The 21,388-nt window shown below is 45.6% G+C and overlaps 1 long non-coding RNA gene across 2 annotated transcripts in view; it reads left to right on the top strand.

Moving 5' to 3' along the window:
* The first annotated feature begins 513 nt into the window (after positions 1-513).
* The window catches only part of LOC130155516 (uncharacterized), a 52,487-nt gene continuing 31,612 nt past the window's right edge, over positions 514-21,388 (top strand). For both annotated transcript variants that reach the window (XR_008824102.1, XR_008824101.1), the window contains exon 1: positions 514-798. This is a non-coding gene — a long non-coding RNA (uncharacterized LOC130155516). The remainder of the gene's footprint in view (positions 799-21,388) is intronic.

Raw genomic sequence — 21,388 nt, 5'->3', positions numbered from 1 at the left:
TGGGCATGCCCTGGGGGGCTCGGGGGCTGCACAGTGCTGTGGCAATGCCCACTCAGCTGTGGCGGCAGCTCCTGTCCCCTCCTCTGCCTCCCGCAGTGTCCCTGCAAACTGTCACACTCCGTTACAAAGGGTTGGCCCTGCTCTGCAGCCGGCGATGCCCCCTCCTTCACAAAGCGCCCGCAGGCCTCGTGAGGGCGGGGGATCCTTCATGGCCGCTGCCACCCTGCCCTGGCATGGCCCAGCTGGGCCCCGCTGTGGCCATGTCTCCCTGAGGGAAGGTGCCAGAAGGTTCTGGAGTGGTGTGGGCAGGTTCCTGCTCGGAGGAGTGGCAGCCCCGGCTGGCAGCTGCCCTCCCGCCACAGACTGGCCGCAGCGCGCTGCAGCAGGCAGGTGGCTGTCGGGGCTGGTTTCGAATCAAATGCTGGGTTTTCCTGAGGCGGCCACGTTCCGAGAAAGGACGTTTCACAGAACTGCGGTGTTTCGGTGGCTGCTGGGAGGAAGGTGGGGCTTTCCTCAGGTGCAAGGTGCTTTCAGTGAGGTGATGGCCTCTGTAAAGCGAGTGTTTTATCCTCAAAAGTGGAGGAAATCCCAGAATTCACTTCAGCACAGTGACCCTCCCGCGGCCTGGGCATGGCGGGAACCTGTCTGAGGGACCTGCCTTCTGCTGCCGGTGCCCTCCGACGTGGACGCCCCTTCCCCATGAAGGGAAGGGCCAGCGGTGTCAGTGGAGGCCTCTGTGGAGCAGGTGATCTCCTGTGGGCGCCATGTGAGGAAACATCGCCCAGAAGACAGCACCAGGTGAGGCTGGAGAGAAGACAGGCTGGAAGTCTGGGGTGTTTGGGGCCTGGAGCGTGTGGAGCTGCTCATGTTCCCCCTCAGGAGATGTTTGCAGCAGGATCACAGCAACTGAATGATGTAGTGCACTACACTGAGCATGGGGCTCAGTTCCCTCTGTCGTATCCTCTCTCATGAACGATGTGCAGTGCCTGCGGTGGCGGCGGTGCTGGCCTGAGGGCTGCATCCCTGCGCAGAGCAGGCTGAGGCCATGGAGGCCTGGGTGCCACAGGGGGCTCTCCATGAGGAGAGCACGGTCTCCTGGAAAACGGACTGGCAGGGGCACAGTCCTTAATTAAAAGTGAGGTTGGGGCTTTAGGGTGTGTCACATCTGAGCACTGGGGAGATCTGTGGCTGCTGGTGAGACAAAGAGCCGGGCTGTGAGACAGGGGAGGGCTTTCACGTGGAGAAAAGTTTAGCTTTACTTCTGTTAGTGCCAATTTAAGGCAGAGTTTTGTGAAAGTCTTGTATAGGTGACTGCTCTGCACTTTGGCTTTCTTTTTTAAAGCTGAGGTGCTGGAGCTCCCTTATTCTCCACCTGTCTTGCAGTGTGAGGAGCCGATAGCGCTGGGAGGTGCTCGGTGTTTCAGCTGCCTGAGATGTGGGTGCTTACCAGCCGTGCAGGCTGCAACGGCAGCCTGAGAAGGGAATAAGGCTGCGCACACAGGCCAGCAGGAAGAAACGGTGAAGAAGCAGAGGATCTCTGTGTCAAAAGGGCCAGGCAAGACCAACACACATAAAAAATCTGCACGGAGGTTTTCTTTCTCTCTTCCAAATGCTAGAACTATAGAGCAACCTGGTATGGGACACACCTGGAGGGCAGTCCCAGCAGAGGGTCAGGCGGTGTTTAGGTGTCAGAGGAAAGCAGGTTAAAGAAAGAACTGGTGACTTGCCACTGTGCTGAAATCAGAAGTGGACAGTCTGTGAGACTGTGAACATTTTGATCAGGGGACTCCAGCATGCTTGTTTTCTGATGCTTTGACACAACAAATCTGCACCAGAACATTGGCAAGCATGAGGTTAGGCGCAGAGATCCTCTCTTCATGCATTTATGTGAATTGCATCATTATATTTCACTTAGTTTTTATCCACTGCCTACTTGAGTTAGTGACAAAGGATTTCAATACTGGGCATGCAAATTAAAGCAAGAGCTGCTATTGTTTTTCCACATACCTGACAGCTCCTCTTACTCAGCCTAACACGGACTGAATTTGAAAGCAGAGGAGCTAGGGCTGGGGTATTCTTGGCAGAATGATAGCTGACAGGCTCCTCGCAGGCTCCAGAATCAGAGTAATGTCTGACATGGACGAACATGTGTTGGCAACCTTGCTTAGGTCACGTTTCCAGAGCTGTAAAGAAACTGGAGCACTTCCAGGGGATGACAGAAAAGCTGCTGTTTCAGGGGAGAGCCAGAGGCCATGTCATTGTCATTCTTCTCTGTTTGGCAATCTGCACAGACTCCTTGGAAGAGAACCTGAGAGCATTTATGGGACAGGAGAAGTAATAAAGTTAAACTGATAGCCCAGTACTAGCAAGAAACCTATTAATGCAACATTTATGGCTACAAAGGAGCTCATGCCTAGCATGGGCTTGTTGCCATTCTACTGGGGGCAGAGTGTGTGTGATGAAACACCACAGCATGCAAGGAAGATAATTTACTTATTTGTTCTTTGAGAAACTGGCTCTGGTGAATACTGGTGTCCCCTCCATGAGGTGCTTGTCATCCTGGGTGTGCTGTGAGTACATATTGAGTGCTGCCAGTGGTACTGTGACAGACTGAAAGATCCTGCCTAGTACTAATGATTTGCAGTGCTCTCCTTTGCTCAAGATGCATCTGGAAAGCTTGCCAGATTACACATCTGCCCCTTTGACACTGAATGAGGAAAAGTGAGTCAATGCAAGGGTTCAACTGCCTCAAAACAGTTTCCATCAACACATATCAGGGATTTGTAGTAATCAATTCTTGTGGACTCTACTGGTGGTGGAGGAAACTTAAAGGATTAGGTTTAGTTTTCTTTGTGGCCTAGGAAATTAATAAAAACCATCATCAGAAGTCAAAATATTCATTCTTCTGTCCTGATTTCTCATTTACCTGTGTCCTTCTGAACTCTCCCAGAGCATTCTAAGTGTGGTTGCAAAGTAATGCATGTGCCTGTCTGTTGCAGACTGGACCACAGCTTCGCTAGCGTGCTGGTGCTTGCACTTTGGAGTCTGACTGAAGCCCTTGATCTGAACAGTCCCCTCTAAACATGAACAGGTGCAGAGGGCTTGTCTGCTCCCTGGCAGTTACCTGCTTTGTCAAGTTACAGGTTCTTACCGGAATGCACCCTCAGCAAGTTTGCAGATGACACCAAGTTGGAAGTATCACCTCTAGGGTATTTTCTGGGACATAGAAGGTATAAAGTCATGGCAAGCATACATAAATAGGTTTGGTCATGCACTTCTTTGTCCCCCTTAAGTTGTAAGTTCCAGAAGACTTTCCAGGTCTTGATTAAAATAAAGAAAAGTAAAGAAACCAAAGCACATCTTAGCTAGCACTTCCTTTGTTTTTAAAGCAAATGCAGTGCAGGAGTGAGGGCCTTCTCTGAGTCTTGCTTCTTAGGAAGGTGAGACCAGAAAAGTTCCTTATTCTTCATTGTCCAGACTTCTGACACAGAGCAACCTGCTCCATATTAACTTTTGCATTTCTCATCAAGATGCAACATACTTTAAATAGCATCTGCGTGACTGGCTCCTTTTTTTTTCCTATGGAGGCTGATATACAAAGTACCTCAAGTGGCAGCTGTCACCAGCGAGGTGGCATTTTTCTTCACTGAGGCTGACAGCAGCTGTCCAGGAGAAGTATGAATGGAATGAGAATGACATCATGTTTATTCAGGAATGACATTCCCAGCCATGGATCAGTGTCAGCAATATTTTGATAAGTTTTAGAATGAGAAAACATTTCTTGAAATGTTCCCTGATTTATCCTTTGTAAAATATACAACAGAAAAAATAATTGAAGAGATTGCAGCAGGACAAACCAGGGCTTGCCTACCATATGTTTCGAAGCACACTGTTTTATCAGTACTGGAGACAGTCTACAGGCACTGGGACACACAGCACCTTTAACTCTTGCAAGCCCGACAAGTTCACTCAGCATGCTTTTCCCTCTCCTCCTCTGCTTCTCCTTGCCCTGGCTCAGTTTGTAACTAAACATAGTGGATTCGTAGCTGTCAAAGACAACAGGTAGCCATAAAGTAAGTCAGCTGGTTGGAGCAAAGTAGATCTGGACTAGCTTTTAGGATACTGGGACGGAAATAGGAACAACTTGGCTTGGTTCCTCACAATGCAACTAATGGGACTGGTTTCTTAAATATATGTGGATGGTTCAATCAAGGTTATCATGTGATGACTGATGAGGCTTTTCATGGCTGACTGACCTAGATGAAATCTGTTCTGCTGCTAGAAGCTGTTCAACCTGAAGCCTAATGAAGAGTTTCAAGGTATTAAGCAGACAGCTTAGTGGATCTGGACACTTGAGTCTTGCAGGCCTGAAGATCTGGTTTTTAACTTTACTGTATTACTTCTTGTGAACGCTCTTACCACAACGTTACAACTTTTCTTCCTTACTTCAATGGTCACACTTTCTGGTCTTTTGGTTTTTTACATCTGGGCTCCTTAATTATGTCTTTGCTAATATCCATACATTCAGCTCTGGTCCTTTTTCAGATCCAGTCACCCAGGCCACTCTCCCCAAACAGATTTTAAGCACTGCTTGAAAAATGGCTGGCAGGGCAAACCACATCAGGAGAGGGCCCAAAATGAGTCCTTGGCCTGAATTGCAGCACAAGCTGCCGCAGGCTTTGTTGTTGCACTGTGACATTAGCTAAGAGCTGATTGTTATTGTTGTCAGTAGACTCCAAAATCAGTCCTGAGATACCTGCCTTTTCAGAGGTTCTCATTTCCCCTGTCGTGCATCTGTCAGTCAGGCGCTGCCGTAAGTGCTGACAGGTCAGGAAGACAAATGTTTGTGTGAATTTTCATTCTGTCTGTAAAATTTGAAGATTTGTGTGTGTCTATCTAGTAAGAGACATAAAGCAGAAGGACATGCAAGGATGACCTCACTGCAACTAATACTATAGCTGAGCTGAAAAGAAGCAAACCCAGTGTGTACCTGAGTCAGATGTGCAGCCTGGTGTTAACTTCACAACTTTAAATGTATTTGTTCAGTTGTGATCTCCTCCTCATTCTCGGTCTCGCCTCCAGCCTTGGTTCTCTCATGGTATCAGATTCAACTAGGCTATATTTAATTTGAGTTCAACAGAAGGACGTATTTAAATATAAGCTTTGTGAGTGACGGCACAGTGGCTCAATATGCAAGAAGATGAATGTATGGAAGCGGCTGGTGCCTGGAGAAGGGTGGGAGGAGGTCACAGCATGCCCTGTGAGCAACCAGTGCAAACAGCAGATGGGCACCTTATCCTCATCACAGCCTAGTCTCTGTGCCACTGGGTAGCCACAAACATGTGAGCAGAGAGTGGAGAGTATGTCTAGCCAAGAGATGTCACTGCCCTGCTCAATCCAGTACCCAGAGCCTGTCCTCATGGGCAACCAGTTCTGGCAGTCTAGTGGCAATTTTGTGCTGGTTTGGAGCACAAGTGTGATTTTTCCCTTTGCAGAGTGCTGCAGGAGACCAGTGCTGACTGCAAGGAGGGTATTTTCACATCACACCCAGTGACCTATCTCCCTCCCACCTCTGGTCTCTGCAGAAGGGCTCTGCTGAAGCAAGGCTGCTGCAGCTTCCACTGAGAGGTGCTACTGTTGGGTAGTTTTACGCAGCTGAGGAGGGAATATGTGTCCCTGTTAATACTGCTCAGGCTCACTATGCTCTCATGTGTAGTTGCCACAGAGAATTTTTGGAGGTCACAATGAGAGGGTGACTCTGCTATAGAGAGAGCCAGACCCATTTGTCTCCATTCCCTAGGGCAGAATAGAGCTGCTGCAATTTCTTGCTGGTCTTCGTAGCAGCAAAACAGAGCCAGCTTCATTCACTGAATGGAGTGTGCCTGGTGTGGTTGTGTCTCGCATCAGTTCAGCAGGCTCAGGGAAGGCAGGAAAAGCTCATGTAGAAGAAGGAAGGGCTTGGCAGCTACTGTGTTACTGTGCTTCAGCGGGAGTGGGCTGCTACTAGGGCAGCAGGTTACACTTAGCCCTTGCTCCAGATGATGGAAAATGTTACAGTTCATCACAGGTTTCACTAAGGTGAGAACTCATACAGTGCTGCAGACCTCAGTAGATCTCCAGAGTGTTATCGCCTAAACATTGACACTGAGCTGAACTAGCCTACCCTGCAAGCTCCTCCCTGCAGTCTGAGTACCTGGGTGCTCTGTGTTCAGCAACAAGTGACTGTGGAGTTGGTCATGAGCACTACGGCAGCGCACTGCTCCTGTGGTGAGTTGTGGTGATGGCTCGATAAGAGATGAATCTGCTTTGGAGTCAGAAGGTTAGAGCATCTCAGAGAAAGCTGGTGCTAGCTGCTTTCTCTTCTTATTCTGATTCTTTGCAGGGTGTCAGTTGCTGCAGTTAGGCTAGAAAGCAAATCATAAATAACTGAGCAAGGCAGGAAACATTTCAGGGAAATGTTCCACTGCAGCCTGGATAGGATTATGAACCAACTGAAATGATATTTGTCTTATATTCTGTAGGTAGTTTCACACTTTTTTAAATATCAGATTTTTTATCTAAAAGGAAAACCCTTTTCATGCATCTTCATTTACATTCACATATGAAATGCCTTTTTTCTGACCTGAACCTACACCATTCTCATGAACTCACTTTTAGGTTTGACTAAAAGAGGAGTTGAAATGCAGAAAATTTTTGTATCGATAAATCAAGGCAGAGTATGTCAGAAATCCCTGTGTTACACACAAACCTTTTTCACACGGTGGAAAAACTATGAAGAAATAAAATGTTAATCTAGTTTACATTTCTACACTCAAGTTTTTGATTATCATCTGAGTTTATCTAGGACTTGTGGGATTAATAAGGTATGTTGAGAGATGACCCAGGAATACTGGAGGAATGTTGAGTCTAGGACTAGAATAGGAAGACCTGTTAGAAACCAGTCCTGTGAGTGCAGGACACAGTATAGTGTTCGCCTTGCTGTAGGCAGAACAGGCAACCTGATGTCCTTAGAGTATGTTGGTAAACGAATCTGGAAAGGCACCTCAGCGGTGTAGCTTGGTTCCTGGGTCTCTCCAAAACTGTCCTCCCCAAGAAGGAATAAACATGTATTTATTTCTCTATAACCTCAGAAATTCACAGCAAAAATGACCATATCCCAAAATAACAGTATCAAAGTGGCAGTCTACACTGACCAGTATGTCCCAGGGGAGGTCTAGTCTGGTCATCAGTGGACCTTTTCCAGCCAGAATATGTCACGCATGCAGGCCTGATAACTGCAGCAGCAGCCTAGGCAACTTTCTTGTTGGAAAATAACAAAAGCAGTGGCTAAAAGCTGTGGCTTTGCACCAAGTTTGCACAGAGTAAGAAGATGTTTCTCTGAGTGTTGAATGAGACTTACATTAATTACAGAGGAAGCTACTGTTTCATCTGTGTGAGCTGTCCTACTCTGGAAAACAGATTACTTGGTTGATTGCTTTACAACCACATGCTAAACATTCTAAACAATTTATGCATTTAAACTGTATGTTTTTCTCTCTCAAAACTTGCTACTCTGCAATGTTCCACAGATCTTGTTTATAACACATTCATCTAAAATTATCTCAGTGCACACAGCACCCTCCTATAGAACAGATGCTATGTAACCTGCAGTTCTGTTTTGATCTCAAATCAACGTGTTTAAGCTACTTGTGTGAATTAGAAATTGAAACTAAACTAAGAAAATGAAATTGTTGTGGTTTTTGCCATGATGCTTCCACAGTTCAATAGTCCTATTCATTTTAGAGTGCCTTTCTGGTGTGACATTTGCAGTTGCTATTTAAGGTTTAACTGGTTTTGTATTTAAGGGTTTTTCTGGGTTATCTTAAAGAAATCTCTGAAAATTAACCTTTCCCAGCAATATTATTGAACTTTTCCTGGGTATCTTCTCAATTTGTTTTTTGCCTCACTTCTGAATTTAGATGAGATCTATATACAAGAGACATTTTCCTTTGTAATTAGCCTACTTATATGTCTTCATGCATCTTGAAAGGATGGCTAAGTATCTCAGGAGATTAGCACTTGCATCCTGGGGCCTTTTCATATCTAAATCACTAGTTATCATCTTCAGATAATTATTCATATTCATTTACTATTTATATTACAGTAATTCCTAAAGGAGTCTCCAGGTTGCGGCCCAGTGTGCTAGGTGTTGTCAGTGCATGAATAAGATACATAACTGTGAAGATCTCCATACTGCTCTATGAATCTGCCTTTTGTAGGGGGATTACATTTTACAGTCCTCCCTCTAAGCAGAGGACAGGGAATGGATGAAGTCTGCAACCCCGCATCTTTTTGCTTCTAGAAAGTATTTAAGATTTCATATTCTGGGAAAGGCAGACTGGGGCCAGGGAGTTTACTGCTGCTGTCTGTGCTGTGCTAATGCAAAAATGGACTTCAGGATTCAGAGCTGCCTGGTTTGCTCCTGTGCTAATTCCTGGCTTCAAAGGCCCAGCAAGACAGTCTTCTCCTTTTCTAGGAACTCTGGAAAAGCCTTCTTTTGCACTGTTTTGGCACTGTAACTTGATTTTTGAAGCCTCAAAATATTTCGGTTTCTTAGGCTCTTGTTTTTTAGTAAGATGGAGAGAAACTGAGTTCCTCTCCCAGAACCTTCTAATTCTCAACAGAGCAGCATCTTTTCACTGATACTCTTAAAAAATCTTTTGGACAAAAATGTTTCTTCATAAGAACACTTCACGTTTCTTCATAAGAATGAAAAGCTGAAGCCAGGATTGCTTCAAGGCAAAAGCTTCAGATCCACTTGGGCTTTAGTGGGTCACCATGGGAAAGTTGGAAGCTACAAACACATAATCAAAGCAAGGGCAGTAAGAAAGAATCCTTGGACTGAGTTTCCCCCAAGGTTGAGGTACTGCAAATTCTTTGCATCTTCAGGACCCTGTAGGGTCCCAAAAGTATCCATTCTTCTCCAGCCTGGTGCTTCCTTCTCTTGGTTTATGAGAATCGTGTTTCCTGTCTCTTCATCCCTCCTGTAATGAATAGATGTGGCAGCTCCTAGCTGTGATCCTAACAGTGCTAGGGGCTCACGTAGGTCTGTGAGAATGAAGGGGATGAAGGTGAGTTAGAAGTAGAGGGAACACCTGCAATCAATGGGAAAACTACAAAAGAAAATAATGAGGTTGTGGCCAGAACTGATAGCAAGGTGTAACAAAATCCAAGAATAAGGAGGCACCTAGCAAGAGCCTGCTGCTGGCACACAGCAAACAGATGGTGCAGACAACCCGAACAGCAAGGGTGTCAGCTTCAGCAGGGCTCCCTGGATCAGCTAACATGTGCTGCAGGGCCACAGAAAATAGTGGGGTCATTAGTCACTTCCAGAGGTGTACAGCTCTGCCTCCCAGCACGCCATGGAGACCAGCCCAGTTTTGACCTCATGGTAGGGAGGGAGCCAAAGAGTTGGAGAGAAATGATAGATGCAGGCCTTTGGTTTGCTAGCATGAGTTCATTCACAGCTTTGTTCTGAGGAGGCAGAGGGACTTCATGAATGAAAGTGTGTCTGGTGCAACAATGCTGAAAAGGCTGTATGAATAACTGCTCTTGCATCCAGCACACAGGTCTCAAGAAGGGCCGTGGCTGGGTGAGCAGAATGTGCATTTTCCTGTTGGCTATTGTTTAATTAGGCTGTTGCTGATGCTGACGCTGACACTCTGTGTATTTTCTTTGCTCTATCTCCTTTCCTTCTTTATTATTTCCTAGTTTGGTTTGATGTTGTTGGTATATAAAATTTAAAGAGCTCTAAATTTTTTTAAAGGCCCCTAAAGGGAACGGTGCTTTTTTGTGTTAAAGTCATTACATGAACACCTGTGAACTGTTGAGTTTAATTGGGCTACAGCTGTTGGGGAGTGAGTAGGGATTTATTGGTTTGATTGGCTGTCTTCAGATTGCGGTCTATTGTCATGCATTGCCCTTCTAACTTGTCTTTTTAAACAGAAGCCCATGTGCATATCAGGTACTTATAGGTACTAGGGTCTGAGGGATGAGGCTGTCAAAGCAGAGTGGATTGTGTGGCCGTGTGAGGCTGCAAAGGCAGCCGGCAGAGAGCATGGGAAAGCTGTGTCAGCGAAGGGAGTACCAGCTGGCTGTGTCCAGCAGGCCAGCCTGCTCTGCAGCCCTCATGGGGCATGCCAAGCTCGCAGAGACATTTCTGAGCAGTGACTGATCGTGCTGCAGGGTTCCTGGGCAGTGCTGGAGAGGAAAGGATGCTTCCTAGAATGAAAGCAAGGTCCTGTCTGGAACATCACATGTCTGTATGGACAGCAGCAGAGGTCACATAAAAATGTCTCTATTAAGGAAGCGGCCAGTGGGAAAGACAACAATAAACCAGGACACCCCTGGGTGAAGAAGTCCTCTTACTAAGTCAGATTTCATGTACAGCTAGCTGGTGACTTCAGCTCTACAGAGTATAAAGGCTACATATGTATAGCAGAGAGAGTGAGGAAACTCCTGTGGTGCCACTGACGGAGCTCAGTCGTGACTGAATACCACAGAGGCAGCCTGTATTTAGTTCATTCTTCCCTGTGGAGCTTGGCCTAGTGAAGAGCACCTCTCCGAGGGTGTGTGGGGTGGGGAGGATGACACAGGGCAGCCAGAGCCCAGCTATGTTCTGCTCAGGACTGCAGAGGAGGCAGCTGCTGGCATGCTGATGCTGGAGAAGGCTGGGGGCAGTGGTTGCCCAGCTGGGTGGCACCATTGCCCGTGGTATTGGAGAACCTCTCCTCTGGCAGACCCACTAGGTGGTTAGGGCCTGTGCCCATTCCCTGGGTGTGGGGGTGCTTCCCTTCTCAGGTGAACAGTTTAATGAGCTGAGAATAAGCTCCTGCTCTCTCCACACATGTCTTGTAACTTGTACCTTTGTGCAAGTGTCCAGACCCTCGTGGGGCTCAGTGGGACCCCAGTTACTAGTGCATGCCTCTGCTCTATTGTTCTGAGTCATTTTACTGCATGTGTCTGTGAAGGGTATGGATGGAGATGTCTCTTTGCTGTGCCTCAAGGTAGGGGGAAGGGTAAGAGAATTCCTTTTGATTCCTTTTTTTCTGTTGTTTTCACACCATTAGGAAATAATTAACCTCCTTAGTGAAAGCATGTCTCCTTTTCACCTGAGTAGGAAAACCTTAAAATATACATACAATATTTTTAACACTAAGCTTAAATTATGCAGTTGCTGCATTTTGATGATAAATATGCAGATGAGAAGATTTCTGCCTCTTTTATCTTGCGGTTCTAACTCTGTCTAAAAACAGATTGTTGCAGTCACCCTAATTCTGAGAAAAACAGCCTTTTGTGCATTGAAAAGCCAAAACAAGCAAGTCTGATAATCAGATCTTCTCTTCTTAGCTGGCATATGTCTGCCATGCTAGTGAAGGAATCACTTATTTCTAGTGGTGACGGCAGTTGGTGCCATCAATTCCTGTCAGCTGGGGAAAGGGATGGGAAGCCAAATTCATACACTGGTGATTAATTCTGGAAGCTTACATGAAGAAAGGCACTGTGAATACCACTGGAAAGCTCTGAGATTGCCCATTCTGCTGCAATGCAGATATATTCTATCTCGATGTGATTAGATAATTTATATTTCTGCATCCTGGGGACAGCCTTGAGTGAGAATCCACTCAGCTGTGCTCTGGCTGTAGGTGTCCAGGACACGCTAACATAAGATGTGTGAACTGGAGATGTTGAAGGAAGGCTGTGGAACTCAATTGGAAGCAGATCTTGTTTTACATCTGTGCTCACCTCTTCAGTTTCAAAGGTGACACTTTCATTGGAGGCCATGACTGCTTTGGGCAGTTTGAGGAGGGGGGTGGCCCACTGGCCTGTCTGTGGAAGGCAGGGCATTTGAGAAATTGGCTGATACTCTCACCAGTTCTTCTCCTCTTTGTTTCTCTTGTTCTCTCCTACTCTCATATAGACATGCATACAATCATTTTGTCTCCAGAGCATAATTGCCTATTGCCCTGGCTGTTGCAAATAGGCTGCCACATTGACCATTGTGCACTTTACAGTGTTCGCTGAATACATGAGGTCAGGAAACAAAGATCCTGTGGGTTAGCCTCTCAATCACACAGGGACAATAAAACTTTGTGCTTGCCTAGCAATCCAGAGCTCGTGTCTGCCAAGCAGCTCTTGAGCTTTGGTTAAAAATAATGAAAGATGACTCCAGAGTTCAGCTCTTCAGGCAGAGGTTTTGAACAAGCTGCTACTGCTTCTGAACATACAATTGTGCCTGCATTGTCCAGCATCTGGGCACCTGGGGTCTTCTTGTACACCTGCTTTCTGAAACAGCCATAGTAAAAAGATTTGCTTTTTCTAAGTTTCATACTTCTTGTGACTGCAGTATTTGGAAAGTCACTGCCCCTGAAATGCATGTTCCAAAACTCTGGAGCTCTGGATCGTTACTGAGCATAGCAGCAAGTACATGAAAGCAGTTTCTGGTCAGACAGATGATGTGGGTCTATGCTTTTTGGTCTTTCTGGACTGAATAGCATCCTTTCTGGTGCTACTGATCACAAGCAAGAACAAGTTGCTATGTTCATCATCACCCATTTGCCTTTTTGTGAGCAAACTGTTGTCACTGGCTGTTCTTGGACTGGCTGCTCACACCAGTGCTGAGCTGTGAGCTGGAGGCAGCTGCAGGGAGTGATGGTGGCAGGGCTGACAGTCTCACCTTAGCTGCATGACATTGAGCACAGGCCATAGCAGATAATGCCTGCGAGTGCCAAACAATCATGGACATCTTCCTCCTTCCCCATCCAGTAAATTTACTGCATGTCTCCGACAGATTATAAATGAGGGTAGGAAATTTGGCAAGGATAATTAACAATACTGAGCAGATCTAGAGTTTAAGGGTCCTAGCTCCTAATCCCCTCCTTCGACCACTGTATAGCCTAATGCATTTCTCTGGACACCTGTCAGATTACCGCTGAAAACAGTACTTCAAACCTTACATTTAATCAATCAGTGGAGAAGCTACAAAGTTTGGACATACTAGAATTTACATAGAAGATGGCCTCCGGTGAAAGCTAATTGGCCTTGAATTACCTCTACAGAAAAAAAACCTCTATAAAATAGCCGTTTCCAAGTAAATGGTATTAAGTCAAAGAACTGTAAAAACAAATAGCACTGTCTGCAAGGTTTGTTAAACTTTGTTCCCAGACAGTGTAACTTCTCATTTGACCTGTACATATCCCACAGTCAAACATGAAGGGCTTTGGACTCTAATACCATCTGTGGGAATGTGATCCCTTGGCTAGTTTGCAGCTGTTCAGCACTCTCTCAAGATACATTGGAATTTCTAAGTTCAATTGAACTAGGCAGTGAAAATAAGTGTGAAGGGGTTTAATATCGATCTATGAAGATTATAGTGTTCATAGGCAAATAAACACTCTTGTGTTATATTTTCTTGCACAAAGGGCACAGCATAACATGCTTTTATTTTAGGTTGAGGGAAACTGTAGTGAGAAAGAACAGAAGGCAAGTCCCCATGACAGCACGGTGTGTGTGTCTGCGCATGCATGTCTGTCAGTCTTTTGCAAATGGTTGCAGACACTCTGAAAACAAAAGTAGTTGTTGAGCTCTGCACATGGGAGAGTTCTTACAATCATACAGATGGAAAATAATGGGCACTTGTGGCTTGGGCTGCGTAAACTGTACAGACTCACACCTTAAGTCATCTAAAAATATATTTTCTGATCTCCTCAGAAGACACCCCCCCTACCCACCCCCCATTTTAAGCTGTTGGGTAATGAGGGTGAGTCAGCCACATTAGGGCTTCTATTCATCCTATTTCATTGTGCTTAAGCAGGCAACAGCTACTGGAATTGTACAGCCCATCTCTGCACTAACTCAATAGCGCTGCTTATTTCTCCATCTCTTTTTAAAGCCTGTGCAAAAGTAAACCTGCTGGGGTTGTACATTAGTTTTCTTTTCACTCCATAAGCTGTTCCCTTCCCAAGAAGCCAGTACCTTGCTGCTGATTGGCTCATACATACAGTATAAAGTAGACCTGTAGGAGATTCTGTAACGAATCTACCATTAGTTTTTTATGGTTTTCTAGTATTTTCTTGATTAAAGAATTCTGTCAGAAGAGCAATGGTCCTAGAGGCATCTCTCCTTAGGGGCCTGTGAATAATAATTCCTCTTCTTAGCACCCAGATCTGGTATCCCCTTTTCAGTATCATGAGTCCTGCATGGTTAGCACATTACAAGTTCTGTCTAAATTGAATTGGTATTTCTGCAGCTGCATCATGTGTTCATCAACATTAAAATGGTTGTTCTAGGATTAATAGTTCTTTCTGTACCTTTTGGACTGTAGCTTCCTTTTCCAGGAGGGGCAGGAAATCACATCCTGTGCTTTACATTTGCAGTCTTGGCTCCTTCCCAAAAGAGAGCAGAATTTAGTGCTGCTGATGCTTGCAGCTTGGTAAGATTGTTCAGAGAAATGGAAAATGTGCTGTCCCCCAGTGGGAGGGGATGTGAGTCCCTGGATTCACAGCAGAAGTGGCATTTTGATTGAGCTCCACTGACTTCACTGTAGTAGTGTCTCCTGGAGCAGGGACAGTATTTCCTAAACTCCAGTTAGTGCAGCCGGCTGGGTCATGGCCAGGGGTATGGCTCTCATATGGCCCTATCCAGACAGAAATATATATGCATGTGCCACACAATGCAGGTGCAGAAAGTGCAGTGTTGCCCATCAAATGTGCTGGGCCTCTGCAGTGAGCTTACTACGGTGACTTTTGGTGCAGGATTTCTGGATGGCAACAGCTTGCTCAGAGTTGAGAAAATCTGCAGATAGTGAGGCTGCCTGTCAGACTGGGTTATATACACACATTAGCATCCTTCTGACACTGAGCTTGACACGTATTCATGTCTCATTGGCCTCCAAAGTTGGAACTGAGAAGAACTGAAAAGGCTCCTCTTCATAATCAGAGCTCAAGAGATTGTGAATGTTCCTTCACTCTCACCATTGCTGCTTGTCATGTCAGTGAGGCTCCACAGGGTTCTCCAGTAAAGCATCAAGGACACAAACTCTCCTCCTGTGAAGCACGTGATGTCTGTACAGCACAGCCTCTGCCTTTCCAAGTGGTTGCTTCTTAGCTATAGTTTGCTCTGCTTTTCTCAAAATCTGCTGTTGATGCAAGCCTTTATCTCAGTAGTTATGAATGAGCTAGATATTCTGTGTTTGTTTGGCAGCCTGACAGGGTGGTATGAGATAGCTCCTCTACTGTGGCTGGATCATCTGAAGTGACTTTCCTCTCCAAACCAGGACACAGTTTTCTGTGCACACTCTTTATGTAGCAGGCTGCTGGGGAGGAGGGACAGCACTGTGGAGGGAACACAGCCTTGTTGGTACTAGACAGAGTGGCACAGATGATAGTTGTTGGGTGCAGAGGAAAGCCATTTAATGGCTCTGTGCCTGGCAGAAGCTCACATCATGGACCTGTCTGTGATGCATGCCTCTGCCACATGGCCCCCCCATGGGAATGTGGAAGAGGTCTCCGTCACAGAACTCACTGTGGAGCCACATCCAGTGCCAGTTTTGGCTGTTCATCACATGGGGGTGTTAGACTGGGCTGTCAATTCTTGAAACCTGGAGTCCCAACTGGGGATCAAAGGATTGTATTTTAACCAGCATTTAATTTTGATCAGCACTTCATCTCATATTTTCTTTTTATCTTAGTGGCACCAATGTTCATTTGATTAGTTGTCCCCAGTATTGGGAACATTCCATAGTGGGATGGAGAGGGAACAAAAATAGATAGGAAGCTACACCTTGCTCCCAGCGCTTTGGCCAATGAGTGGCCCTGTCTCTCTCCAACCTCAGTGGATGGCTTCAAAATTCTTTGACGGTTTTCCTTATCTAAATCAATTTGACTTCTCGATCTTGACCTGAGATAGCCACACTGCAGCATGACCACCTAGCACTGTCTTTGCTACGGACTGCTTTGAGTGTGACACCTCCAGTGCTCACAGTGCTCCAGTGCTCACAAGTGTTCCTTGAAAGTAGAAGAGCTGCAAGGCTGAGAAACCTGACAATCAGAGAGCTTAGTGAGAGACCATGTAAGGAACTTCACTGAAAGGCTGTGTGCCCTTTGCAAAACAGAGCGGAGCACACAGAGCACTACAGACAGCCAGGCTTTGGGATACCGGTGTGTGCTTTTAGTTTAACCTGATGAAATGCAACAGGATAGAGAGGAAATGAAAGAGTTTGTACAAACTATCGGGGCAACATATGGCAGACTGGGGATGGGGAGACCTTGGAGAGCAGTTTGTGGCCACAAAGATAACTCAGCCTGTTTTACGGCACAGCTGCTCAGAACAAAAGAGTCTGTCTGGATCGCTCGTGTGTTAGCTAATGCTGGTGACAGGAAGTTTGGAGAATGTCTAAAATATTGCTCATTAAATGGGCAAGTGCAGTGCTCAGGTTTGAAACACACTGATCAAATATGTTGGTCATAACAGACACACTTATGAGATGTGTCAACAATTTAAAGGAGTGGGTGCAAGAGCAGGGAAACAGCAGAACCAGAATAGCAAAAGGAAGCAATGTGTTGTTGCTTAAGGCTGCACAGTACCCTTTCAGGAGAAATTTTTCTGGCTTGTATAAATCTGTGGAATTGAAAAAAGCAGAGCAGAGAGGGTATATATGGATGAGCCACATGAATGGACTCCAGAGTACTTCAGTTGGGATTCTTGGAAAGTGGGTCAATGGGCATATCTTTTTCTGGAGCTGAGGTTCACAGCTGGCAAGGAGCAGATGGTTATTGTGAGTATTATGAGCAAGATACACCCTGACTTTGGTGATCCACAGATCTATGGAGTTACTGTAATTCAGAACTAATGGTGTAAAATTTATTGATAAGTTGTATGAAAGAGTAACCTGGGAAATGAGTTCTGCTGAATGGCTCCACGCTTACAAAACCAGGGATCAGTAGGATCCACTATATTTATTTATTTAGGCTGAATTTGCTGAGGGGCGTGAAACAGTATCATTGGGTGAGGCAAATATTTTCAGTAATGCTTGCAGGATTGTGAGTTTATTCTTTCCTGACACTCCTAAAGTAATTGTGGATGAAAGGAGTATTTGAGTCTGGGTACATAGCACTGCTGCTACTTTGAGTGCAGCAGACAACTCTTCTATTGGGGAAAATGAACTTCTGAAATTGGTGTAAAAAAGAAAATTGTTTTGATCAACTCTTTGTTATAGTCATACAAGGGATGTTAACTGCCTGAGAGTTGGTCTTTCCCTGTACAGTAGCATGGTAAAATCACTGGTGGTTTGTACATTTGGACACTAAATAAAAATGGATCTACTTCCTATTATTCTTGAAGGGATGTTTCCCCTTGTAGCTAAATGAGAAGTTTAGTGCTTTCTGTAAAATTACCATCACATTGCTGCCCTTGTATTTTTACAGATGCACAGAAATTTTGACATTCAGTCTCTCTGGATGTGGCGGCAGGCAGCTGCTCTCAGCATCTTTGCTGAAATTTGGCTCAGTGTGGCCCAGCTTTTTTGCAGAATCTGTGCACGTAACAGTGCCCATTGCTGTGACTCCAGCTCCTGGAAAGGACTCCTACTTAGAAAAATTATCAACATGTAATGAGTGAGGACTGCTTTACCCACACTAGCTTTGATCTTTGCTCAAGAACTGATTCAGGATAATAACAGGCTGACATAAAATACAAATGGCCACTTTGCAAGACAAAGATGATTGCTTGTGTAGAGCTTTGGCTACCATGCAATTCATTTCTTTTCACAGACATGCAGCTAATATGTAAGAGTCATTTGCAAGATATTTCTGATTTACATAGTGGCCCCACCTTTCCTGCAGCCCATGCTGAAAAAACTAGATTGGCTGGAGGCTTACGATGATGATAGCAATGAATAATACATAATCTGCAATCTGGTCTCCTTTAGCCATGTTATTTGCAGGCTGCCGTTTTTTTCTGGCTTCAGCAATATGTTTTTTAGTGGATGTGTTGGAATTTTGTTTTGTCTCTTCTGCCATGACTGTGCCTGTGATGTTTGGAACTGCACATTAATAGCAGGAGAAGATTTACACAGTTGACAGCACACTGGTTATGGCTCATCTTTGTGCAGTATAGTGATGGGACAGAAATACACAAAGAAACTGAACCTGGTGAAGGAACTTGCTGTGTTTGGTGTGTGTTGTTGCCCCTGCCCCGTTCCCCTGTCCCCCCGCTTGCTTTTTGCACCATTGATTTTACAGCAGTTGAGGAGTCTGTTACGGTCAGTATTCAGTTTTGGCTGTGAGTTTGCCATCTAGTGGCTACTGTGTTGGTTAAAGTTCAAATAAGCCCCTTGTTAGAACGGGCTGTGTTTTAGGTTCTCCTGTTCCTCACGCTGCACAGGAGAGAGCGGCAGTAAAAGTTGACAGACATCTCCCTGACTTCATCTTCTGCTGCGCCGGGTGCAGCTCACAGCTCCGCTGTCCTTTGGCTTAGCAGCCATCTGACATTTAAACTTTGCTTAAAGGTGAAGCATGCTGTCAGGCCAAGGAGGTCCCAGGCTGAAGTCTGGAGTTTGGAAGCATTTGTGTCAGGTTCAGGCCTCGAGAAACAGGAGCCAGCTCCATACACAGCCCTGCTGAGCAAGGGCTGAAGCACTCAGGTTTTCTTCCTGGCCTTTGCAGCCTGGCTGCCCTTTCCTGAAGCCGAACCCATTTCTCCACATTGTACATGTTCAGCAGGTGATGGCGCAACCTATTTTTCTCTGGTTTGACCTGGCTTTGTGAATGAGAGTAAAGGTGTTTTATTGCTGCTGCTACCTGAGTTTCCTGCCCCAAGGAAATGCTTCTCAGGCTGGTTCGTTGTTGTGTGCTGGTGCATACACACAAGTGAGAGAGACCCTGCGTCTAGTCCCCTCTTAAGGGGGAGGTAACATGAGATTCTTTATTTGAAGCAACCGTTGGCGCTGGAGATACCATCACACAGTGCAGGGTGTATACTTGGGTGGGAACAGGGAGGCACACGTGCAAAGAATAATTTGATTAGAAAAAATGAAAGCATCGGAGTAATCTCTTCTGCCTCTTCCCCACTGGAGTTTTACAAGAGTTACACTTGCTTGTGTTTGCTGTCTTAGGTACCAGAAGAAATTAAGTGCTACTCTCTTGTGCGTGTTTGTTTTGTGCCTGACTTCCTCTTCCATGATCTCATGTATGAATCAAAGCTTGCCTACAGGTGGTGATCGAGCCCAAAAAGGCTTATCACTTACCAAGCAAGCGTCTGCAATTATTTGTTTGTCCTCTGTAGCCAGCTTAGTTACTTATTGATATCTAATGTGTGTCTCACCATGTTATAATGAAAAGGAAGAGATGAAAGCCCCATTCTTGCTTGAAGTGCCAAATTAGCTAAGAATGGTGACACTCTGCTGCTGTTCTCTCGCATGCTCAGGTAGAAAGGCATAAACCATTGCTCTTTATAGGCAGGGGGTAGCTTGTTATCCTGGGACCAGGCTGTTTCTAATGCTTGAACTGTGATCCAGAAGCATTTGAAATATTTACTAGACAGTTAAAATACAGGGCATGTTGCCTGGTTGTATTAGGCATCACACTAGGAATCAGCATGAAGGAAACATTTCCTCCTGGGTAGCTACAGAGGAGCATAAAGTGAGCAGCAAGGCTGAGGGTTTGCTTTCGGGAGACGAGCCCTAAAGCACTTGTAATATGTCCTGAGAGAACAAATACCCATATCTGATCTGAGGCAGCATGGGTTTTGTGGAGTGAGTAGAGAGGCCCAAAGGGCACCTCTGGGCACAGAGATGTCAGTGCCTGCTCTTGCCAGGAACCTACGCAGTGTGGTACAGCAAATGCAATGTGAGGGGGCACTTCATCTCAGTATCTTCTGGGTGGTGGAGGCAGGTGCTTTTCCAGGCCCAGTCTAAAACTCTGGACCTTCCCTCCTGGTTGTGCCTTTCCAGTAGCAGTTGTGCTTTGGAGGATGAGAAAAGAACCTGCCATGAAGTACTAATTGACCCATTACGCTGGACAGCGGAATGACCGTTCAGGTGCCCTCAAACTCTTCATCATGCGATGGCTGCTTGAGAATTACTTGTAGGTGAGAGGAGGAACTTGCCAGTCTTCGGTCCACAGCAGGACATAGATTTGTGACAGCATAGTTAATGTCTGCTCCTTTTAGTAGCAGCATTAAGTATCCTTGAGATAATAACTTGGGCCATGTGCTTCCCTTTCCCTGCCTTCCCCTGCAGCAAAAAGAAACAGCTGTTGAAATATTTTCAGTTATAATCTGGTGGACATGAAAAAAACCATGTGTCTGTGCACACAATTTACTATCTTTTTAGGTTGTGTTTGTGCCTACAGCCAGACCACCTAGTGCTGGGAGCCCATCGGATGGCAGCAAGGCAGAGTTGATGACTGATCACAGTTAGTGCTAAAGTGGGAGGCTTCCAAGACACATTCCGCTCCTGCAGACAGTAGTGATGGGTGACTCAGGAAGTGGCTTGGCCATTTCTGCTGTGTGCAGCTTCCCAGGACAGCAAGGACAAAGGCCCTCAAAAGCTGTAACTGTGAGAGGTGGTGGAATCTGCACCCCATTCCAGTGGCACCCCTCTGTCTTGTCTTGTCCAGCCACTACAGTTCTCCTTGCAGAGGCTCCTGCTAGTCCCTGGCAGTCTGGTTACACAAGTTTCTAGTTTGGGTCCTGCTGCAAATCAGGGTTTAGAACCCCCAGGGAATTTTTTGTGTGTGTGAGTGTGTGTTGTAAAATGATGTCCGCAGACATTCTAACAGACCACAGCATTTTGATGGAAGCCAGGGTTTGAATCAAAACCACCTAATTTCCCTCCAAACCCTATCACCCCGTCAGATTTGTCTGGATCTCATTAGAAATGTGTTAATCACAGAAAAATGACATATGCCTCTACTCTGAGGTACATATAAATTCAGTGTGACATTGAGAGAGACCCAATGCTCCGTTCTTCAGCAGAAGGCCTGTGTTCCTGCTGTAAATGCAGGGAGATACGAGATTCTCTTGAATTACGAGGACTCTGGTAATAACCCCCAGCAATGGCTAGCATCGTTTTGTAGCCCTATAGCTGTTGCATTAGTGGTTGTTACATTTCTTTTACTTGGCTTTGCTACATGAAAACAATAGTTAATACTTCTGTTAGGAGGGAAAGCTTAACTTTTTTTTTTTCCCCTGGCAAGAAGAAGGGTGATGTTGGAAAGAAGTTTTCTAAACTGTACCTGAAGCATGGTATGGTCACGAACCAGGGACTGTTTGGTATAGAAGGCATCACGAGTTGGTACAACTACATGTAATATTTGAAATATTTTCTTATAGGTGTGAGAGAACTGTCAGT

This window comes from Falco biarmicus, chromosome 9 (genome assembly GCF_023638135.1).
Source record: "Falco biarmicus isolate bFalBia1 chromosome 9, bFalBia1.pri, whole genome shotgun sequence".
In the NCBI taxonomy this organism is placed as follows: domain Eukaryota; kingdom Metazoa; phylum Chordata; class Aves; order Falconiformes; family Falconidae; genus Falco; species Falco biarmicus.
The sequence above is the reverse complement of the archived record's forward strand: the minus strand, read 5'-3'. Positions and strand labels throughout refer to the sequence as shown.